The sequence below is a fragment of the Larus michahellis genome, chromosome 23 (assembly GCF_964199755.1).
Source record: "Larus michahellis chromosome 23, bLarMic1.1, whole genome shotgun sequence".
NCBI lineage: Eukaryota > Metazoa > Chordata > Aves > Charadriiformes > Laridae > Larus > Larus michahellis.
This window is the reverse complement of record NC_133918.1, coordinates 6,797,936-6,806,945: the sequence shown is the minus strand read 5'-3', so window position 1 is coordinate 6,806,945 and position 9,010 is coordinate 6,797,936. Positions and strand designations below refer to the sequence as shown.

General features: G+C 65.9%; 1 long non-coding RNA gene across 1 annotated transcript; it reads right to left on the bottom strand.

The window, feature by feature from the left end:
• Positions 1–5,670: 5,670 nt before the first annotated feature.
• On the bottom strand, positions 5,671–7,031 carry LOC141734100 (uncharacterized). The gene is made up of 4 exons (XR_012584449.1): positions 6,890–7,031; positions 6,709–6,788; positions 5,998–6,051; positions 5,671–5,889 (listed from the first exon to the last, which is right to left on the bottom strand). It is a non-coding gene; the product is annotated as an uncharacterized LOC141734100 (long non-coding RNA).
• Positions 7,032–9,010: the final 1,979 nt, after the last annotated feature.

The following is a 9,010-nucleotide window of genomic DNA, read 5'->3' as shown; positions in this document are numbered from 1 at the left end:
AGCCCGCAGCCCCACGGGCTGTGGGGCCACGCGAGCGGCTGCCAAAGAGCTTTCCAACGAGGCACGGCTTTCCCTCCTGGCTCTTCGGGCGTGGGAGCTGTGGACAGAGCCGCGGCCCTACCGGAAAATGCTTCGCACGCTGGCGCGGCGGCCCCACGTGGGCGCCGGTGGCGCCAACGCTGACGGCCGCGGGAAAGCCCGCAGCCCCACGGGCTGTGGGGCTACGCGAGCGGCTGCCAAAGAGCTTTCCAACGAGGCACGGCTTTCCCTCCTGGCTCTTCGGCCATGGGACCTGTCGCCAGAGCCGCGGCCCTACCGGAAAATGCTTCGCAGGCTCGCGCGGCGGCCCCACGTTGGCACCGGTGGCGCCGCGGCTGACAGCCGCCACAAAGCCCGCAGCCCCACGGGCTTTGGGGCCACGCGAGTGGCTGCCAAAGAGCTTTCCAACGAGGCACGGCTTTCCCTCCTGGCTCTTCGGGCGTGGGAGCTGTCGCCAGAGCCGCGGCCCTACCGGAAAATGCTTCGCAGGCTGGCGCGGCGGCGCCACGTGGGCGCCGGTGGCGCCCAGGCTGACGGCCGCCGCAAAGCCCGGAGCCCCATGGGCTCTGGGGCCACGCGAGCGGCTGCCAAAGAGCTTTCCAACGAGGCACGGCTTTCCCTCCTGGCTCTTCGGCCGTGGGAGCTGTCGCCAGAGACGCGGCCCTACCGGAAAATGCTTCGCAGGCTGGCGCGGCGGCACCCAGGCTGACGGCCTCCGCAAAGCCCGCACCCCCACACGCTGTGGGGCCACGCGAGCGGCTGCCAAAGAGCTTTCCAACAAGGCACGCCTTTCCCTCCTGGCTCTTCGGCCGTGGGAGCTGTCGCCAGAGACGCGGCCCTACCTGAAAATGCTTCGCAGGCTGGCGCGGCAGCGCAACGTGGGCGCCGGTGTCGCCGAGGGTGTCGGCCGCCGCAAAGCCCGCAGCCCCACGGGCTGTGGGGCCACGCGAGCGGCTGCCAAAGAGCTTTCCAACGAGGCATGGCTTTCCCTCCTGGCTCTTCAGACGTGGGAGCTGTCGCCAGAGCCGCGGCCCTACCGGAAAATGCTTCGCAGCCTGGCGCGGCGGCGCAACGTGGACACCGGTGGCGCCCAGGCTGATGGCCGCCGGAAAGCCTGCAGCGCCACGGGCTGTGGGGCCACGCGAGCGGCTGCCAAAGAGCTTTCCAACGAGGCACGGCTTTCCCTCCTGGCTCTTCGGGCGTGGGAGCTGTGGCCAGAGACGCGGCCCTACCGGAAAATGCTTCGCAGGCTGGCGCGGCGGCGCCACGTGGGCGCCGGTGGCGCCGAGGCTGACGGCCGCCACAAAGCCCGCAGCTTCATGGGCTGTGGGGCCACGCGAGCGGCTGCCAAAGAGCTTTCCAACGAGGCACGGCTTTCCCTCCTGGCTCTACGGGCGTGGGAGCTGTCGCCAGAGCCGCGGCCCTACCGGAAAATGCTTCGCAGCCTGGCGCGGCGGCCCCACGTGGGCGCCAGTGGCGCCGAGGCTGACGGCCGCCGCAAAGCCCGCAGCTCCACAGGCTGTGGGGCCACGCGAGCGGCTGCCAAAGAGCTTTCCAACGAGGCACGGCTTTCCCTCCTGGCTCTTCTGGTGTGGGAGCTGTAGCCAGAGCCGCGGCCCTACCGGAAAATGCTTCGCAGGCTGGCGCGGCGGCCCCACGTGGGCGCCGGTGGCACCGAGGCTGACGGCCGCCGCAAAGCCCGCAGCCCCACGGGCTGTGGGGCCACGCGAGCGGCTGCCAAAGAGCTTTCCAACGAGGCACGGCTTTCCCTCCTGGCTCTTCGGCCGTGGGAGCTGTAGCCAGAGCCGCGGCCCTACCGGAAAATGCTTCGCAGGCTGGCGCGGCGGCCCCACGTGGGTGCCGGTGGCACCCAGGCTGACGGCCGCCGCAAAGCCCGCAGCCCCACAGGCTGTGGGGCCACGCGAGCGGCTGCCAAAGAGCTTTCCAACGAGGCACGGCTTTCCCTCCTGGCTCTTCGGCCGTGGGAGCTGTCGCCAGAGCCGCGGCCCTACCGGAAAATGCTTCGCAGGCTGGCGCGGCGGCCACACGTGGGCGCCTGTGGCGCCGAGACTGACGGCCGCCGCAAAGCCCGCAGCTTCATGGGCTGTGGGGCCACGCGAGCGGCTGCCAAAGAGCTTTCCAACGAGGCACGGCTTTCCCTCCTGGCTCTTCGGGCGTGGGAGCTGTCGCAGAGCCGCGGCCCTACCGGAAAATGCTTCGCAGGCTGGCGCGGCGGCGCCACGTGGGCGCCGGTGGCGCCGAGGCTGACGGCCGCCGCAAAGCCCACAGCCCCACGGGCTGTGGGGCCACGCGAGCGGCTGCCAAAGAGCTTTCCAACGAGGCACGGCTTTCCCTCCTGGCTCTTCGGGCGTGGGAGCTGTCGCCAGAGCCGCGGCCCTACCGGAAAATGCTTCGCAGGCTCGCGCAGCGGCGCAAAGTCGGCGTCAGTGGCGCTGAGGCTGACGGCCGCCGCAAAGCCCGCAGCCCCACGGGCTGTGGGGCCACGCGAGCGGCTGCCAAAGAGCTTTCCAACGAGGCACGGCTTTCCCTCCTGGCTCTTCGGCCGTGGGAGCTGTGGCCAGAGCCGCGGCCCTACCGGACAATGCTTCGCAGGCTGGCGCGGCAGCGGCACGTGGGCGCCGGTCTCGCCGCGGCTGACGGCCGCCGGAAAGCCTGCAGCCCCACGGGCTGTGGGGCCACGCGAGCGGCTGCCAAAGAGCTTTCCAACGAGGCACGGCTTTCCCTCCTGGCTCTTCGGGCGTGGGAGCTGTCGCCAGAGCCGCGGCCCTACCGGAAAATGCTTTGCAGGCTGGCGCGGCGACGCCACGTGGGCGCCGGTGGCGCCGAGGCTGACGGCCGCCGCAAAGCCTGCAGCCCCACGGGCTGTGGGGCCACGCGAGCGGCTGCCAAAGAGCTTTCCAACGAGGCACGGCTTTCCCTCCTGGCTCTTCGGGCGTGGGAGCTGTCGCCAGAGAGGCGGCCCTACCTAAAAATGCTTCGCAGGCTGGCGCGGCAGCGCCACATGGGCGCCGGTGGCGCTGAGGCTGACGGCCGCCGCAAAGCCCGCAGCCCCACGGGCTGTGGGGCCACGTGAGCGGCTGCCAAACAGCTTTCCAACGAGGCACGGCTTTCCCTCCTGGCTCTTCTGGTGTGGGAGCTGTCGCCAGAGCCGCGGCCCTACCGGAAAATGCTTCGCAGGCTGGCGCGGCGGCCCCACGTGGGCGCCGGTAGCGCCGAGGCTGACGGCCGCCGCAAAGCCCGCAGCCCCACGGGCTGTGGGGCAACGCGAGCGGCTGCCAAAGAGCTTTCCAACGAGGCACGGCTTTCCCTCCTGGCTCTTCGGGTGTGGGAGCTGTCACCAGAGCCGCGGCCCTACTGGAAAATGCTTCGCAGGCTGGCGCGGCAGCGCCACGTGGGCGCCGGTGTCGCCGATGCTAACGGCCGCCGCAAAGCCCGCAGCCCCACGGGCTGTGGGGCCACGCGAGCTGCTGCCAAAGAGCTTTCCAACGAGGCATGGCTTTCCCTCCTGGCTCTTCGGGCGTGGGAGCTGTCGCCAGAGACGTGGCCCTACCTAAAAATGCTTCGCAGGCTGGCACAGCGGCGCCACGTGGGCGCCGGTGGTGGAGAGGCTGACGGCTGCCGCAAAGCCCGCAGCCCCACGGGCTGTGGGGCCACGCGAGCGGCTGCCAAAGAGCTTTTCAACGAGGCACGGCTTTCCCTCCTGGCTCTTCGGGCGTGGGAGCTGTCGCCAGAGCCGCGGCCCTACCGGAAAATGCTTCGCAGCCTGGCGCGGCAGCGCCACGTGGGCGCCAGTGGCGCTGAGGCTGACGGACGCTGGAAAGCCCGCAGCCCCACGGGCTGTGGGGCCACGCGAGCGGCTGCCAAAGAGCTTTCCAACGAGGCACGGCTTTCCCTCCTGGCTCTTCGGGCGTGGGAGCTGTGGCCAGAGACGCGGCCCTACCGGAAAATGCTTCGGGGGCTGGCGCGGCGCCGCCACGTGGGCGCCGGTGGCGCCGAGGCTGACGGCCGCCGCAAAGCCCGCAGCCCCACGGGCTGTGGGGCCACGCGAGCGGCTGCCAAAGAGCTTTCCAACGAGGCACGGCTTTCCCTCCTGGCTCTTCGGGCGTGGGAGCTGTGGACAGAGCCGCGGCCCTACCGGAAAATGCTTCGCACGCTGGCGCGGCGGCCCCACGTGGGCGCCGGTGGCGCCAACGCTGACGGCCGCGGGAAAGCCCGCAGCCCCACGGGCTGTGGGGCTACGCGAGCGGCTGCCAAAGAGCTTTCCAACGAGGCACGGCTTTCCCTCCTGGCTCTTCGGGCGTGGGAGCTGTCGCCAGAGCCGCGGCTCTACCGGAAAATGCTTCGCAGCCTGGCGCGGCAGCGCCACGTGGGCGCCAGTGGCGCTGAGGCTGACGGCCGCCGCAAAGCCCGCAGCCCCACGGGCTGTGGGGCCACGCGAGCGGCTGCCAAAGAGCTTTCCAACGAGGCACGGCTTTCCCTCCTGGCTCTTCGGGTGTGGGAGCTGTCACCAGAGCCGCGGCCCTACCGGAAAATGCTTCGCAGGCTCGCGCGGCGGCGCAAAGTAGGCGCCAGTGGCGCCGATGCTGACGGCCGCCACAAAGCCCGCAGCCCCACGGGCTTTGGGGCCACGCGAGTGGCTGCCAAAGAGCTTTCCAACGAGGCACGGCTTTCCCTCCTGGCTCTTCGGGCGTGGGAGCTGTCGCCAGAGCCGCGGCCCTACCGGAAAATGCTTCACAGGCTGGCGCGGCGGCGCCACGTGGGCGCCGGTGGTGGAGAGGCTGACGGCTGCCACAAAGCCCGCAGCCCCACGGGCTGTGGGGCCACGCGAGCGGCTGCCAAAGAGCTTTCCAACGTGGCACGACTTTCCCTCCTGGCTCTTCTGGCGTGGGAGCTGTCGCCAGAGCCGCGGCCCTACCGGAAAATGCTTCGCAGCCTGGCGCGGCAGCGCCACGTGGGCGCCAGTAGCGCTGAGGCTGACGGACGCCGGAAAGCCCGCAGCCCCACGGGCTGTGGGGCCACGCGAGCGGCTGCCAAAGAGCTTTCCAACGAGGCACGGCTTTCCCTCCTGGCTCTTCGGGCGTGGGAGCTGTGGCCAGAGCCGCAGCCCTACCGGAAAATGCTTCGCAGCCTCGCGCGGAAGCGCCAGGTGGGCGCCGGTGTCGCCGAGGCTGACGGCCGCCGCAAAGCCCGCAGCCCCACGGGCTGTGGGGCCACGCGAGCGGCTGCCAAAGAGCTTTCCAACGTGGCACGGCTTTCCCTCCTGGCTCTTCGGGCGTGGGAGCTGTCGCCAGAGACGCGGCCCTACCGGAAAATGCTTCACAGGCTGGCGCGGTGGCGCCACGTGGGCGCCGGTGGCGCCGAGGCTGATGGCCGCCGCAAAGCCCGCAGCCCCACGGGCTGTGGGGCCACGCGAGCGGCTGCCAAAGAGCTTTCCAACGAGGCACGGCTTTCCCTCCTGGCTCTTCGGGCGTGGGAGCTGTCGCCAGAGCCGCGGCCCTACCGGAAAATGCTTCGCAGGCTGGCGCGGCGGCCCCACGTTGGCACCGGTGGCGCCACGGCTGACGGCCGCCGCAAAGCCCGCAGCCCCACGGGCTGTGGGGCCACGCGAGCGGCTGCCAAAGAGCTTTCCAACGAGGCACGGCTTTCCCTCCTGGCTCTTCGGCCGTGGGAGCTGTCGCCAGAGCCGCTATACAGACTATACAACCAACCTCCAGCGCCTGTGCCTCTACTTAGCTTTCAGACAGCCAGGGGTCTGAATTCATCTTTGACAAAAAACCCACAACAAACAGCTAACTGATGTGTTCCTGCGGTCACCAGGTTCCTCTTCATCTGTAAAACAAAAAGAAACCATGGCTCCAGCAGTGACCACCCTGATAGTAGAGGCCAACCTCTTCTACAGCACCCTCCTCCTCAGAGGTGCCATGGCAATCCGCTCACCTGTTTCACGCTGATTCCAGAGTCAGAGGCTGCAGCAACAATTATTTATGATACCTAAGGTACCAACAAACACAAAATTACCATTGCATTTCTGTGAAATCACCGGTCCCATGCTCCTCCTCAATACTATCCAGCTCACCTCAAATGCAAGGGACTAGAACAGACCAGACCCTCTTGACACCCAAATCCAAAACGATATGACAAAGACTGATGAACCTGCCTCCATTTCCTAGCCAACCCCCAGCACCCAAACTTTTAGAAACTTCTTCTCCTCAACTGTCAAGGAAGGACTCCCACTTCTTCTTGACAGCTCCCATTCTATATTTGCAACCCTGAAACCCCTGTGTCAGCCACTCCTCAGGAGCTGCTCTTCTGAGCCATGCCCTGTGTTCAGCAGGCACCTCCTATCTTCTGTCTTCCCACAGACTCTGGGCTCTGCTATAGACCCACAAAATAAGTAATGCCCTGACACGATCTATGAGGGGCCTGCTGCAAGCTGCAAAAACTCTAGGGACACCACGGCACTATTTGGGCAATGGGGAAAGGTGATGAGCCATGCCATACCCTGAATGACACTATGCCTTACATCCCTCCTGCTTTCTTGAGAAGTGTTGAAGTACAATATGCACATGCATACAAAATGCTCACCCTAACCCCTACAACATAATCTCATCATCAACCCAATTAAGAGAAACAAGATCAGCAACTCACACAGCATACTGCAAAACCGGTGGAAAAAACCACAGGCCCATCTTCAATAAAGTCAGGAATTCTAGGAAAATGCAGCACTCCTAGAATAAAGAAAAGCACACAATTAAACCATCTGGACATCCCCTAAACACTCATCACAAAGTTACTGACCTGAAAAAAAGGAAACAAAAAAGCTGCATACCAGTCAACTTTCTACTATACAGGTGGCAGGATGTGTACTGGTCCTGAAGGTCTTAGCTCAGCCTTCTTACCTCTGCCTCCCTAAATACCAAAACATGCCTGCCCCAAAGCTGCAGCCAAGTGAAGGACCAGCAGAGCACCAACCCCAGACGAGCCCAGCAGCACAACAAGCTCCTGAGCCGAGCCTGTGGCTCATATACCCCGGGCCCCGCCCACTGCCATCGGCCCCGCCCACCGCCCTTCCCACAATCCCCTGGAGAAAGGGGCGGGGACAACCCCCCAGAAGACAAAAAGGTGGCCACAGGAGCAGGAGGTCCTTTTCTTATGCCTTAAGCTCCCAGCAGGCAAAGCAAGTCATTTTTATTTCCATTGGGCACTTGCCTCTGGTGATTCTCTTACCGCTCTTGTTTGAGTTCTGTCTACTTGTTGCTGTAAAGAAGAGAGTTCTGCAGGCATCACTTTATTTTTGCTATCTTCAGATATTTTCGTGGTTAATTGGTAATCGTGTTTTATGGTTTTAGAAGAGTGCTGGAAGCAGGTGATTTCCGGAAGACTGATGAGCACTTCCTGGAACCTGGAGGACTAAATCACCATGGAGAGGCGCGTCAGCCCATAGAGAGGCGCATCGGCGGACTGCGGGACGTCCTGGAGGACCAAAGTGCCATAGAGAGGCGCGTCGGCTGACTGAGGGGCGCCCTGGAGGACCAAAGTGCCATAGAGAGGCGCGTCGGCTGACTGAGGGGCGCCCTGGAGGACCAAAGTGCCATAGAGAGGCGCGTCGGCTGACTGAGCGGCGCCCTGGAGGACCAAAGTGCCATAGAGAGGCGCGTCGGCTGACTGAGGGGCGCCCTGGAGGACCAAAGTGCCATAGAGAGGCGCGTCGGCGGACTGAGGGGCGCCCTGGAGGACCAAAGTGCCATAGAGAGGCGCGTCGGCTGACTGAGGGGCGCCCGGGAGGACCAAAGTGCCATAGAGAGGCGCGTCGGCTGACTGAGGGGCGCCCGGGAGGACCAAAGTGCCATAGAGAGGCGCGTCGGCTGACTGAGCGGCGCCCTGGAGGACCAAAGTGCCATAGAGAGGCGCGTCGGCTGACTGAGGGGCGCCCTGGAGGACCAAAGTGCCATAGAGAGGCGCGTCGGCGGACTGAGGGGCGCCCTGGAGGACCAAAGTGCCATAGAGAGGCGCGTCGGCTGACTGAGGGGCGCCCTGGAGGACCAAAGTGCCATAGAGAGGCGCGTCGGCTGACTGAGGGGCGCCCGGGAGGACCAAAGTGCCATAGAGAGGCGCGTCGGCTGACTGAGCGGCGCCCTGGAGGACCAAAGTGCCATAGAGAGGCGCGTCGGCTGACTGAGGGGCGCCCTGGAGGACCAAAGTGCCATAGAGAGGCGCGTCGGCTGACTGAGCGGCGCCCGGGAGGACCAAAGTGCCATAGAGAGGCGCGTCGGCTGACTGAGGGGCGCCCTGGAGGACCAAAGTGCCATAGAGAGGCGCGTCGGCTGACTGAGCGGCGCCCTGGAGGACCAAAGTGCCATAGAGAGGCGCGTCGGCTGACTGAGGGGCGCCCTGGAGGACCAAAGTGCCATAGAGAGGCGCGTCGGCGGACTGAGGGGCGCCCTGGAGGACCAAAGTGCCATAGAGAGGCGCGTCGGCTGACTGAGGGGCGCCCGGGAGGACCAAAGTGCCATAGAGAGGCGCGTCGGCTGACTGAGGGGCGCCCGGGAGGACCAAAGTGCCATAGAGAGGCGCGTCGGCTGACTGAGCGGCGCCCTGGAGGACCAAAGTGCCATAGAGAGGCGCGTCGGCTGACTGAGGGGCGCCCTGGAGGACCAAAGTGCCATAGAGAGGCGCGTCGGCTGACTGAGCGGCGCCCTGGAGGACCAAAGTGCCATAGAGAGGCGCGTCGGCTGACTGAGGGGCGCCCTGGAGGACCAAAGTGCCATAGAGAGGCGCGTCGGCTGACTGAGCGGCGCCCTGGAGGACCAAAGTGCCATAGAGAGGCGCGTCGGCTGACTGAGCGGCGCCCTGGAGGACCAAAGTGCCATAGAGAGGCGCGTCGGCTGACTGAGGGGCGCCCTGGAGGACCAAAGTGCCATAGAGAGGCGCGTCGGCTGACTGAGCGGCG